A 12678-nucleotide genomic window follows, 5' to 3' on the forward strand; every position below is an offset into this window, starting at 1 on the left:
ATCAAGTAATTTTTCAACAAAACCAATTGCATATTCCTTTTTTAAAGGACCATGTAATTATGGGAGGATGTTAGAGAATAAGTTACACTGTATTAAGATGCATGAGATACACTATATCATTGTTAGTGTATCTCATCACAAATGGAAGATTGCGATGAAGGATATTCTAGAATATATATTGATATTTAGAATATATCAATTGGGATATTTTAGAATATTTATATTAGGTAATTTTCATATATCTTTGTTGATGTAATGTCTATAAATATTCTATCAGGGTTTTTGTAAGTTTCATCCAAGAAATCTCAATAAATTCAATATTTCTACAATAAGAAGATAGACAAAGCAACAAGTGGCCGATGTGGAATTAAACTCAACACACCCCAACACGTGTGCGCCAGACTAGGTCAAAACACGTGGAGATATGAATTAGGTGACGTGGAGGAGAGAAAGGCATGCTCTGATTCCATATTGATCTTTGGTGACTATTCTATTAAATAGATAATGCTTACATAAATTTGGTTAGCATAACCACATAGCCATCGTAACTACAACACCATTACAATTTGGTGTATCTTGAATCACTTTAATAACTACACCTTTAATGGGAATGTCTTTTAGAAGGGAATCGGGACCAACCTTGGTAGCTCCCCTTGCTTCCACTTCTAGCAATTTGACATCCAACTCGGGGGGAAGTTTTATAAAGTTCCCAAAAGCATAAGTTGGGAAACTACTAATTGAAAACAAATACAACGTTAGTATCACCCTTAAGAGATAGAGATATCAGCACTTGGAATTGATAGTCACTATAAGTGTGCAATACTCAAACCCAAAAGAATAAATTATCCTTGCAATAGATTAACAAGTTCCAAAATCAACATAGCGGTTAGGTAAAAAAAAAATGGATATTAGGAACGGTTTTAAGCCGTTCTTAAGCTAGTGTAAAAACGATTCCAAAACCTGCTTCCAATTTATGCTTCCCAAAGGAATTCAAACAGTTGGAAGCCGTTTCAAATTTTGGTATTTGGAATCGCTAACAACCATTACAAATATGCCAGGTTGAAATGGCCTTAATCCATCAATGAGAGAATCATAAAAACAAAAGTGATACGACTTGGGACGATTTTAACCATTTCAGATTTCAAAATAATGGGAAAAAAAATAAAATAAAATTTTAATAGATTTTGAAATTGATAGAACAATCAGTGCTATCAAACAAGATTTTATGCTTGGATATCCCATCTTGTAAAGCAAATACATTTATAATTAATCCAAATGATGTTAAAACGTATTTTGTTAAATGTTGTAAAAAGAAAAAACCCTTTACATGCTCTTACTAGTTTAAAAGATAACAAATCATTAGAAATTTTTTTGTTTAAGATAAAAATTTATAAGCTTCCATTACTACTTTTGCTGCACATTCATCTTCTGGATATTCATCTCCGTGCTCTCATTAGGAAGTCATCTCAAGTATGGAAGGTCTCTCCAATCTACCTCCACTGCACCCATCATTGGATCAACTACTAACACATCAAAGATTCATCTCTTGACAGCATGATCTCAAACTCATCCAATGGCCTGCTAATTTACTTCACTATCTCAGTTTTGTTGAGATTTGGCTTTTTTATATTTTTTAGTAGAGCACAATGTGAAAAGCATTCAACAACAACAAAACAAAAAACAAAAACAAAAACTTGCCTCCTTCAAGGTCATTCCAAAGAGTTCAGTCTTGAATACTAAATAAACTTGCTTCCCTGGCTGCAGATATGAAGATGAAAAGAGATTTAATAAATCTGAAACAAAATTCCTAGGAAACAAACAAATTTGAAGTGGAAGGCACCACCTTCTATATCAAACAAAAAAAGTATTAACCATTCCTTCTGTAATCCGCACCATTTTTACCTAAAATTCAAAAATGATTCATGGTGGAATGAAGTATACGGCATCAAGTATGTCATGTCCACATTAACTACTTCCTGATGACCACTTTTCATGGCACTCAAGTTGCACTCAGAAGAATACAAGTTCCACAGACCCCAAAAAAAGATTCTAAATGGCGAGGAGACCTTATGATGATTCAAATGCTACATTATTCATGTCTATATTGCAAAAAAATTCCTGACACTATGTTAATGGACAGATAAGTTTATGAGCAAGCCAAAGGGTACAAGGTATTGAATGCAAATAATCTGTAATGGGTGACATGTCAATATATGAGCTTTAGGTGCTATGTGTTATTGAATAATTTATGGATTATTAGAATAAAGAATTTTTTTTTTTTTTTTTTTTTTAAAGAGAGAAGAAAAGAATAGCACCAGTTTTCAATAAGCAGAATAGCTTAAGTTGTTAGCACCGTCTTGCATCTCTGCAATCCACGTAGAACAGTCCCATGTGTTATATTTTATATGTTCTTGGAGAGAGATACTGAAACTAACAAAGGTACAAAGTAAGAACGTAGCACCATGATCTTTACTCAACGACTTTGATTAAAAGTGTCATATCTAGTATCCCAGTCTATTTTCTATATGGGCTAACTTTGCCTCGTAGTGTGGAGCTAAGGCTGGATAAGTTGTTTCGTAATTTCTTATGGCATGACAAAGGTGGGGGTAGAAAGCATCATTTAGTTAATTGGAAACAAGTTTGCTTAGATAAGAAAAATGATGGCCTCAGAATTAGAAGACTTGAAACAATGAATCTAGCGCTAAAGTGATTATGGAAGTTTGGGTCTGATGGCAATAACTTGTGGAGACAAGTGATAGAAGGAAAATATGGGGCTAGGCGAACGGCCTAGCTAGACACCCGTATGATTGTGGGATGTGGAAAGGTATTATGAATACCATTTCTCTATTCAAGTCGAGGCTTAAATTCAAAGTGGGTCAAGAGAACAAAGTAGGATTTTGAGAGGATCTTTGGTGCAATAATCAGCCCCCTTATGGATTTATTTCCTTCTTTGTATTCCATATCAGCGAAAAAAAGGTTTCTTATCATAACTTTCCAAAGATTGGTAAGCGACGAATGGGCTTAGGACTTTGGTTTCAGAAGGGGTCTTGGCGGCTTGGAATTGACAGAGGTTGGTAAAGTAATTGATGTTGCTTCGTGCTTTGAGCTCCGCAAGGGTCAAGAGGATGAGAGAGCGTGAATGGCAAGAAAGGATGTTAGGTTCTCGGTACGTTCTTTTTACCATTCCTTGTGTAGACACCCGAATTTGAGCGGGCCCTCGACGTAAGATGCCCCCAAAAATCGAAAATTGGAATGGGCCCTGAAGCCCAAACCTACACGAAATCCAATACGTTTCAATTAATAAATGTTCAAGGCCATTCACGTGGCCCATGGACCCGCACACCTCACCACTCTCAAAATCCGTCCAACTCAAGCCCAATTCAACATAAACCCAACTCAACACTATTCTATCTAAGTCCACAACCCTACCCAATCCATTACTAAAGCCCAAAGCCCAATCCACTACCCAAACTCAATCTAACCCATCATCATCTCATCAAACCAATCACCAAGAGATGACACATGTCATCATCTCCTTCCACCTCCCTCATCTAATCAACTCAACCCATAACCCTACCCTAACCTAATCTATTCCCCATCCTCTCATCCTCAACAACCCACAACTCAACCCATAACCCAACCCTACCCTAACATAATCTATTCCCCATCCTCTCATCCTCAACAACCCACAACTCAACCCATAACCCTACCCTAACCTAATCTATTCCCCATCCTCTCATCCTCAACAACCCACAACTCAACCCATAACCTATACACCCTAACCTATCCCTCATCCTTTAACCACCCACATCACAACCCATATCTCCCACACCTCAACCATCACTTTCCCTTAAAACACTCCCATAAAATCACCTCAACCCATACCTCAACCCATACCTCCCATACTCTTCTCTTTAATCATCTAACCACCATCACCAATCAACTAATCTCTCCATCCCTCCCTTTGCCACATGTCATCATCCCTTCAATCCTCTCAAAATCAAACCAATCACCACTCATCTCTCCAAATCAAACACCATACTTCTTCAACCATCTCAACACTCCTTCTCCAAACAACTCCCTTACACCACCACTCCTCCCATCAACCATCACTCATCTCACCCCACCAAACACTCTACCCAAATGGATTTGGGTAAGATCCAAACCATTTGGGTTAAAACACAACCCATTTCCATCATTACAAAAATACCCTCATTTTCATCTCAAATTTCATACCCTTTTCCTCTCAAACCCATGCCATTAACCACTATTCTCTTCATTCACCCCATTATACCCTCAAAATATCTCTCCAACCTCTATAAAAACCCCTCCATTCTCCCCTCACCACACCTAATGAAAATTTGAGAAAAAATCCTCAAAACACTACAACTCTCTACTTTACTCTCTTCACTACACTCAACCCTCTCTCATCTAATCTCAACACTTCACTCTCAACTCAACTCAATCTTCTACAACCTCGAGCAATTTCAAGTCAACTCAAGGGAAGACATATTTGAAGATCAACTCAAAGAACAAGGTGGGTTCGGACCAAGAACACCCTCCCAACTTCCCTCCTCTACTCTCCCCTTCCCACACATTTGCACACACTACCATGGGCTAAATCACCAAAGGGCCCCTTCTACATAAGGGTGCCCTTAATGATTGAAGCCAATATTGAAAGTCCCTCATGCTTGAGGGCACACATCGAATTTTTTTGGTTTTATTTTATTTTTATTTGAAGAAAATCGAATTCGAGGTTACCACATTGCGTGGGTGGAGTAGGGTGCCTAACACCTTCCCTACTCCATAAATGGACCCCCTTACCTTGAATCAAAGGTTGGACCATGTGCATTATCCTACGAGAGTCATCACATCAAAAATAATTTAATTTTCAAAAAATGAGACATCGGGTGACCATTCACACCCAATTCCATATTTGAATGGTGGCGACTCCAAAACACCCCAAAGTGGGGGGGATGTTTGAAAAACATTCAAAATCCCGTGTCCACACCTTGTGTAATGATGATGGTGATATCTCCTTCCCATATGCATTAATTTGGGGCCCGAAGGTACCAAGTAGAGTTGCCTTCTTCATATGGACAGCTTCTTTAGGAAGGATCCAAACGACGGATTTTTTTATGCAGCGTAGGTGGTATGGGGCAAGCTGTTGCATTCTATGTATAGACAATGGGGAATCTTCGGATCACCTACTTCTTCATTGCAAATTCACATATGGAATTTGGGCACATTTCCTTAAGTTATTTGGTATATTAACTTGCTTGCCCAAAACAATAAAGGACCTTTTCACGAGTTGGACATCGAGTGAATGTTCGTTTGGTGGCATGAAGAGGTTACTTTGGAATATTACGCCATTCACAATATGTTGGGGGTGTGGCGGGAGAGAAATGGTCGTATCTTTGAGGGGAATCAAAAAGATGGCACAGAAATGATTATTTCCATTTTGGGTCTTTTGTTTTGTTAGTCCAAAGTTTTTAGAGAATTTAGGGGGATCTTCTTCAAAGATTTTATCTATAACTGGGATGGGATGCTTTATATTTCTGGTGAGTAGCGTCTATTTGTAAGGTCTTGCTAGGTTGGTCAGCTCGACTGGCCTAACATTATTTTTTTGATATGAATATATTCCTACTTATCAACAAAAAAAAACAATAACTTATACAACAACAAAAAGGAAGCTATAAAGAAGAACTTATGAAACCTAGTTCACTAACAACATTGAAAATCAAACTCAAGCTTCAACCATCATTCTAGCATTAATCAATATTAGCAATGCTAGCATTTTAGCACTACAAAATTTTAGATTTTTAGCAGCGGTCAAAAATTATCGCAAATAACAAAAAATCGCCACTATTATTAATAGTGATGGTCACGTGTAGCACCACTATAGGTGGTGTAGCTAAAGGCCATGTGGAGCCCTATAGTGGTGGTCTAAAACCGCCGCTAATCTATTTGTATTACTGTCGCTATAAATATGAGTGAGCCCTATAGTGACGGTCATAAACCGCCGCTAATCATTTTATTACCGTCGCCATAGATATAAGTGAGCCCTATAGTGACGGTCAAACCGTCGCTAATAGTGTATTACCATCGCTACAAATGAGTGAGATCTATGGTGGTGGGTAAAAACCGCCGCTAATTAGTTTTTTACCATAACTATAAATATAATTTTAAATGCTTATAGTGGTAGTAATGGTCACCGCCAATAAGACTTTTTTTTTTTTTAATTATTTGTAATTAAATACCTATTTTTATACAACCTGTCAATTAAGCACGATTACTTAATAAATCAAATCAATTAAGAGACAAGTATAACAAAATAATAAGTCGATTGAATTAAGAGTCAATGCTTATAAATCCATGTTTATTACTCAAAAAAGAAAAACTATAAATCATGGTTGTTGTGGACACTGATCATTGTCGGGTTGATTGTGCTGCTCATCAATCTACAATTCATATACATTAATCAAATTAGTCATATCAATAAATAAATATTTATTAATAAAATATTTTAAAATACAACATATTCTATTATCGATGAGAATTTACCTTTCTCATTAGAGTAATGATCAGCATCTCTCACAATCTGTTGTTGCTCTAAAAGAAGATTTAGATCAAAGTTGTCAATCGTTAGTATTTCAGATAGGAAATATTGGCAATTGCAATTGGAAAGATAAACAAAAGTTGTATCGACTATCCACACACAGCACAAGCAAGCCAACAAGACAGATCCGACTGTTGCGGGTTTTCTTATTATATTAGTCCATTGGTATCCATTTAACATTGGAATAATCCCATATGCTTAATATCAAAAAATTTCCCTTCAGTGGGACTAATGGAAACTGCATTTTAAATCAAAACTTGCACATTATTAAGTGATTTGGGCTATTGAATGAACACCAACGCAATCTATTGTTTTTCTTCTCCCAAAGAATTCAATGGTTCAGACAGTTTAAAACATTCAGATGTAGTAGGCTTTTAAGCTCTTAGTCTTAGGTAGAGCAAATCAGTGACAGATACTGATCTCTAGCAATTGTGCCCATGAGTCCCCAAACAACTGATGTTGTGGCACCTAAGTTCTTCAAAGTAAATTACGTGGAAGGAAGGTTGTGCTTGAAACTAGACGCAGGAGAAGTGTCCACCTCAGCCACATTTGATAACAAAATGAACATCAAATATCTTATTAGTGGGGATATTGAATCGTCTCCATTGTCACCTAAATTCACCCAAACAAATTGCTCTAAATCTACTACTATTAACCCAACATTAGATTTAGCAATTTGCAGAAGACAACAATAACTGGCACAGCAAAAAATGAAGATACCAAGATATAGAAGTGGGGGGGGGGGGGGGGGGAAACCTAGGAATTGCGAAATTGAAAATTAACGCATTTGGAATATGTAGGCATAATCCTAATTGGTGAAAGGGAAAAAAATAGAAAATTCTAAAAGGGAGAGAGATAGAGAGAGAGAGAGAGAGAGAGAGAGAGAGAACATGGGTTTATGGTAGTGAGAGCAGATAGAACACACTAAAATTGATGGAAGATTTGGCTTTGGATATAATTAAATGGGGTATAAAGATTTCTGCAGCCAACCCAAAATTTGAAATAAGGCTTCAAGTATGATGCTGAGCCTAACAATAATTAGCTAACATTTTTTTCATTGTAGCAGATATCAGAACAAACTACATACCAGTTGGCGATTAGAAAGTACGAGCTTTCATAAGAATCCACCATAAATGCAGTCATAAAGGAGTCTCTATTGGACACTTGACACAAGAGAAGAGAGAGAGAGACTCAACTACCACAAAATAATTCTATAGATTGAGATTGTATCTATATATAAAAAAAGGGTTTGGGAGATATTTATGGGATTTTAATCAATCCAACTAGTTACCTAAATACAACTATTTGACGATTTAGGGAAAGAATAGCTTATCTTAGTGTTTAGATACGGCTCACCCACTTACGCTACTCAACTTGTTACCTAAATACAACTATTTGACGATTTAGGGAAAGAATATTGTTGGGATGGTGAACTAACTAAACCCCATAACTTTTAAGACCTTTCTTGCTAGCACCAACTGCACATGAAGACTAATTCACCAACCTTGTCATTGTTGGGATGGTGAACTAACCTTGCCTTCTTTGTCTAACTCTGCATTACCTCCACTCCCTACATTGCCTACAATGCCCACAATTCCAAAGGTCACATTGCCTCCACTGCCCGCAAATCCTTTGCCCACCATACCAACGACATTCCCCACAATTCCAACCATCCCAACCACAATTCCTTCAATCCCTTTCCTCTCCCCTCCCCCTTCAACCACTAGCCCATAAAATGTTCAAGTTATATATGGTTAGAATACATTGATGATGCCAGTAGTCCATATTGGAAGGCCTTTTACCTATGTTATCTGGTTTCTTTGGTTTTGATTTTCAGTTTAGTTAAATTTATCTATGTGAGTTTGATTGGATAGTTTTTCTTTGTTTGTGGTCTATTTGTATGATTATGTAATTCCTTTTGATTTGTTGTCTATCTTTTGAAATAATAATGGACTGCTATATTCCTTTTTAAAATTTTCTTCTAAATAAGAATGTTTATGATTGTCAAGAAAATGTCATTCACTACAAAAGGATCTTCGGGAAAAAAAATGTTTGCTAGTATTTTTGCTAAGCAAACAAGAGAATTAAAATGTAAAAATAAAGAAATAGTTAAGATGCAAATAAACATTAGAGCTTCATAACAGATAGCTTACCTTATAACAACAAAAAATTGGTACATGTGATGGTGTTGGGTGTACAAACAAAATGAACATGAAGATGACATGAGCATGGGCCTACATCTAATCAGTAAGATAGATGGGTCATCCCTTGAACTCTGTATTGGCACACATCATAATAAAGAAAGAAAACAAATTAACAAGTCCTATAGTTTAAAGAGATTAATTAAAAAACACTCACAACCATTTATAGTTATATACTACTAGTAATAGGAAGGGCTCTATAGAGTATTAAGAGCAATTAAAAACATAAAAAGAAAAATCATAACACACAAAACAGAACAATCATACAAAAGAAAAAACCAAAAACACTAAAAGGCACAATCACTATTGGCAGCAATGCGATCTAGGATCTTCGACACCACCTCTTTAGATTCCTTAAGTTTCTTATCTCTCTGTTTCAGTGCTTTGGGATTATTTATTTATTTAAAAAAAAAAAACAGAAGTTTTACAATTGACAAGGAAAAGTCTTATTGTCTTAGTCTGCCCCATACCATACACAACATACACTCACACATGACACACACGCAATAGCATCAACACAATGGGACCAGTAATTTTGGCCTCATACATACATGAACCTTTGGTACCTTTCCCTTCTTTCCCTTAAATTTGATTGGTTGGTAAACATTCTTCAAAAAATGCTTCTATTACAATTGCTTTTGGCATATAACCAATTCTAAAAAACAAAATCAATTCAATCAATAATGATTTCTACAAGCCCATACAAGAGAAATTCTTTTTTCTAAAAAAAAAATGAAAGTGGTAGCCCCTCATGTTTAAAAGAATACATATTTGATAGGTTCATGTTTAACAAAATGTTAAACCAATTATAGGTATAATACTTCATAACAGAATATTAAACTAATATAAATTGGTTTTTTAAATTGGTAAGCATGAAAATTATATGGTAGATCACCTTATTTCAAACTCGATATTATCTAGTTTTTCGGTATGACTTGTACCCTAAAATTACGTTGCTCACAAATGTACGAGATTTCGGTAGCAGTCCTGATTCTTGAGTGATACCGATGGAAATTTAATGGATTGTTGTTTTGGGAGGGATAGAGGTTGCTGATGAACTGTTGCTTTCTATGTTTTGTTATGCTTCTCCAGACTGAAGATGATCAGCGTTGGCATAACATCATGTGTTTCTGTTGTTTCCACACCAAACTGGAGATTGATAATTTTTTCATGCATCTGGAGAACAAAAGTTGTTTCTAATTAATAAAAAGTAATAAAGGGACAACTTATATTGTAATAATAAAACCATTTGCCACTGAAATAATTTTAAATTACAACAGCACTAACAGTGAAAGAGTTTTACTCTTAGGCCTTTTTACAAGCTATATACGATTGGAATGATTTTGGTCAGACCTTTCTAAAGGATCTGTTTTACAGTTTTATTTGTAAATACCATTTTGATGACACCTTGACCATGTCTCTGATTACCCAAATAACATGGAAGTTATTATGACACCATGAACAGTCCCCCATTAAGCTATTAGCTCAATCCCATCAAAAGCCATAGAAAAGAAATTAAGTCAATTTTGTTGACAAGGAGCACTTCATCTAAGAATTAATCAATACAAACTTAAGTGTGCAAATCTTTCAAAAATTTAGTGGGGAGTCGGTACTTGTGGAAAAGCATGTATTAACATGGAAAAGCAAGCAGAGATAAGTAAATACACTTACCCGCAAATTCCCATATTATTTATCATCCCACCTTTGAAATAATTGAAGAACTATCTTGTAAAAGGAACTTTTATACGACATTTATTCACCCTAAATTTGGAGGATTCCCATATCTTTCAGCACAAGGAATGGATATGAACTTTTAAAGATCAACATAAACATAGAGTCCAAATAATTACTACAAAAATGCAATGAATTCTAAAAATGAAGGTAAAAACACACAAACATTTGTAGGATATAGCAATACTTACAAGTACTGCAAATCTGTAAGTGAACTAAGTTGTGCAGGATGATTTGCAGGATTCTCTTACACTATTTGGAGCAATGCTTACGTTAGATCAATCATACCACGATTCTCAAGCCCCGATTCTCCGCATATGAAGCCTTACTAGTCTAACACGCTATATGGGAAGATTTGAATCAGATTCTTTTATTTTTCCCCATCTTAGAACAGATGGGGTCTACAAAATTCCATAAAGCAAGACAAGGCAAGTAGCAATGAAGATTAATTGCAATCCCATTTAAAAAAACTTTTAAGAATGCAAACATATATACAACATAATTTCTTTTAGAGAGAATAACCCAATAACCACAGTTCTGGTTATGAATGGGTACTTGAAGAGCTTCACACATCCCAAATAAATGAAGTCCAAGATCAAGTCACTTAATAAAGCAACTCTTCTTTCAACACTTTTGTATTGTTCTGTGCTTTTGCTTTTCTTGAGGCATATCCATACAACCTCCTTTATTTCCTTTAATCGGATTAACAGATTTTATATCTATCAAAAAAGAAAAAGAAAAAAGAACTTCAAAAGGGATGCCAAACTCATGTCAAACACCACACTATTTTAACTGTACATGCTTGGTCCATTATGTGTCCTATTTCATCTAGTAATTAACACTTTTAAGACAGAATTCATGCATGCCAACATCTCCTCAAGTGAAAAAATCCAAGTTTCTTGTAAATCATCATTCAAGAAAGCCGTGATATTAGATGGAAAAAGGATGGCAGCATAAAAGAGGATACATAAATGGTACTATTAATCACAATTGGTGCAGAGATCTATATTTTGTGAAGTTCTTCACCATATCCTTGGCTTCAGCCATTCAAATGTTTCATCAAAAATGAAATATGAATGGATTAAGAATTCATCATATTTTGATTAATTATAAACTAAAACTTAATCCTACAGAGACTTCTCACAATTTTGGTGAGGTAAAAACTAGAACAATCTATAAAGAATAAGAAAAGGAACTATAATATGTGCAACATGATTTTAAATAGCTGCACTGATGGGAAATGATTGCATTGATGCCAACAACAAAGACATAGTAACTACTAATCAAACAAACAAAAAACTCTCAAATCTACCACATCTCAAATCAATTACATAGAATCTGAAGTTTCAAGATTGTACCTACTAATTGAGTAATATTGTTTATCTCGATCTCTAAAACTAGGGAACTTAGCTCAAATTCAAGCAACCTCTATTGAAAATCTCCCCCCAATGTCCTACAGCAAACATAGCTCATTCTGCGATTTGGATCATAAATCTATCGAATTCGACGGGAGAAAGAAATAAAAGACATCTTATTATAAGAATCATACCTCATTCTGCCATTTGGATTCTCTAAACCTCAAAGAGCTATGAAATCTACGATTTCGATTCTCAAAACTTCTGAAAATGTGAAAAGGAGATGCGAAGAGCAGATTTCGATTCTCAAAACTCCAAAAAATGTGTAGAGAAACTTGATATAGAGAGAGAGAGACAGTGATTTGGATTCCCAAAACCTTAAGGAACTACGAAATCTATGATTTCGATTCTCAAAACTACAGAAAATGTGAAGAAGAACTTGATAAAGAGAGAGAGAGACCTATTAGAATGGAAATCGAAACCCTAGATGTAGAGAAGCTGTGATGAACTTGTTATATATATATATATATATATATAGGGTCCCGTTCCCCACCCTAAGTTTTACCCTACACTTTAACAAACGTGTTTTGTCCTACATGGGTTAAAAGTTTGGGAATAGGCTGATTTTTGGTGATGATGATCTCTATGGTGAGGAGATCATTCTCACCAAAAATCAGCTCATTCCAAAACTTCTAACCCCATCAAAAATGGTTTACAAAAAATGGACGTTCTACAATTTTTCAACTTGTAAACATGGGGCTAAACATTTTGG

At 35.5% G+C, this 12678-nt stretch overlaps 1 long non-coding RNA gene across 5 annotated transcripts; it reads right to left on the minus strand.

Moving 5' to 3' along the window:
• Nucleotides 1-898: 898 nt before the first annotated feature.
• LOC147406646 (uncharacterized) lies at nt 899-12402 on the minus strand. 5 transcript variants are annotated; one of them, XR_015176540.1, is made up of 6 exons: nt 9716-12402; nt 7707-8894; nt 6565-6612; nt 2316-2365; nt 1699-1758; nt 899-1578 (listed from the first exon to the last, which is right to left on the minus strand). It is a non-coding gene; the product is annotated as an uncharacterized LOC147406646 (long non-coding RNA). The 5 variants fall into 5 exon arrangements; XR_015176539.1 differs by lacking the exon at nt 2316-2365 and having other exon boundaries at nt 9716-10892; nt 11047-12072; XR_015176542.1 differs by lacking the exon at nt 2316-2365 and having other exon boundaries at nt 9716-9996; nt 10743-12072.
• Between the last annotated feature and the right edge of the window lie 276 nt (nt 12403-12678).

This window comes from Akebia trifoliata, chromosome 3, assembly GCF_017979445.1.
Source record: "Akebia trifoliata isolate Shusen 1 chromosome 3, ASM1797944v1, whole genome shotgun sequence".
Taxonomy (NCBI): domain Eukaryota; kingdom Viridiplantae; phylum Streptophyta; class Magnoliopsida; order Ranunculales; family Lardizabalaceae; genus Akebia; species Akebia trifoliata.